This window comes from Mandrillus leucophaeus, unplaced genomic scaffold (assembly GCF_000951045.1).
Source record: "Mandrillus leucophaeus isolate KB7577 unplaced genomic scaffold, Mleu.le_1.0 Scaffold22, whole genome shotgun sequence".
Classification (NCBI taxonomy): Eukaryota; Metazoa; Chordata; class Mammalia; order Primates; family Cercopithecidae; genus Mandrillus; species Mandrillus leucophaeus.
Genome location: NW_012102254.1, coordinates 2,166,409 through 2,168,679, shown reverse-complemented (window position 1 = coordinate 2,168,679; position 2,271 = coordinate 2,166,409).

The following is a 2,271-nucleotide window of genomic DNA, read 5'->3' as shown; positions in this document are numbered from 1 at the left end:
TGTATTTTTAGTAGAGATGGGGTTTCACCATGTTGGCCAGGCTGGTCTTGAACTCCTGACCTCAGGTGATCCACCCACTTTGGCCTCCCAAAGTGCTAGGATTACAGGCATGAGCCATCGCACCTGGCCTGTACATTCTTTTTTTCTTTTCTTTTTTTGGAGACAGAGTCTCACTCTGTTGCCCAGGCTGGAGTGCAGTGGAGAGATTCTCCTGCCTCGGCCTCCTGAGTAGCTGGGATTACAGGTGTGTGCCACCATGCCCAGCTAATTTTTTGTATTTTTAGCTGAGGCAGGAGAATCACTTGAACCCAGGAGGCAGAGGTTGCAGTAAGCAGAGATCATGTCACTGCACTCCAGCCTGGGTGACAGAGCAAGACTCCGTCTCAAAAAAAAAAAAAGAAAAGAACTGCTTGGTGGGTGACTGTTTCTGCTGAGCAAGACCCTACCTTGGAGACCACCTCTGCTGTACTGGGGAGAGATTTCCCAAGAAGGGGAGGAGGAAGTACTCTTCTCTCTGTAGCCCTATCAGCGAGTTTGAAAATAACCCTCAAGGCAGCACTGGGGCCCTTCCCATCACTAAGGCAAAAACCTAAGTCCTTGGGGGTTGTCATGGTAACAACACCGTAAGCGGGTACCCATGTCCTGTTCATGGACATGTTGCACATGGACTCTGGCCACCTGTGCCAGGACATGATGTGTGCGTGGCATTCCTCTACAGTCTCCCTCATCCCTGCTCAGGGCACTCCTGTGAGTTCAAGGCAGGGGTCACCACTGTTCCCATTTGGTGGAGGAGGAAACTGAGGTAGAGGGGGTTGTCCAGCGCCCCAGAGGGAGATCCTAGTGGGTCAGGTCTCTTTCAGCTGAGTCTATGCTCTGGCTGCCCTGTCTCCCTGGGGTGGAAACTGTCCCCCTGCACCTCATCCTTCAGCACCACAACCCCCACCACAACCCTCTTCATCTTTAACCTCTTTCCCATTTTCTCTTCCATAGCTCCTCTGGTCAAGAGATTGAGATTCAGCTTTCTTGGATGTATTAGAAATCAAGGCTGGGCACAGTGGCTAACACCTGTAATCTCAGCACTTTGGGAGGCCGAGGCAGGCAAATCACTTAAGCCCCAGAATTCAAGACCAGTCTGGGCAATAGTGAGACTCCCTCTCTACGAAAAAAATAAAAATAAAAATAGCTGGGTGTGGTGGAGTGCACCTGTGGTCTCACACCCTAGAGAGACTGAGGCAGGAGATTGCTTGAGCCCAGGAGTTAGAGGCTGCAGTGAGCTGTGATCACACCACTGCACTCCAGCCTGGCAACAGAGCAAGGCCCTGTCTAAAAAAAAAAAGAAAAGAAAAATCAAGAGGTTGACTCTGACTTGGCCAGGGCTAGCGGCTGCTGAATGTCCATGAAAGCTCAACACCCTCGTGGCGGTGGCATGGCCTCCAGGTCTCCAGGCTGGCCAGCTCGCTCCCACCCGTGCACGTGCTGCACTCTACACTGAATTAGTTGCTGCTCATGGAATCTGTGGTGATCTTCTCACCATCATACCTTGGCTCACACCGTCCCCACCTGCTGTGCTTTCACCCACACAATGTCCTACCTGGCCCTGGGGGCAGCAGTACTGCCTTCCACGGTCTCTCACACAGCAGCCCTCCCTGTCTAATAGAAACATTGTCTTCTTGATCATCTAGCGAAATGGTGAGCTCCCCAGGGCGGTGACTGCTTCCGAATCGCCTCTATGGCCACCGTAGTACACGTGGCCCAAGGCCTAAGAATCAAAAGACCTTGGGACATTTTGGAAACACACATAGAGCCAGCTTGCTGGTCGCTGTCTCTGGGGAGTGGGTCTGGGCTTAGACTCATTTTTCACTGTGTACCCTTTCTTAGTATTTGGGTTTTTCACTAGGCTTCTTGTATATTTCTTTTCATAATAGGAAAGGAAGAAAGACTCATAGTAAAGTGGGATGGGGCTTCTCTCAGGAACCACAGGGAACCCTCAACTGTGGTGGCCCCAGCTTTGCCAACTGTGCAAGCCACTTATCTCTGCCCCATCACCCTTCCACAGGCAGTACCTGGCCTTTCAGGGAATCTTGCCCCTCCAGGCCCCTCACTGCCCCTCCCCACAGGCGAGTCCTGGATTTTATTACCCTGAATTTGCTGCTTCTGCTTGTCCTCCTCTTCCTTCTTCCCTCATCCTTCCCCTCCTCTTCACTCTATTCCTCTTTCTTGTTCTCCGCCTCCTTCTTTAAAATTATTATAACTGTTATTAAAGGATATAGT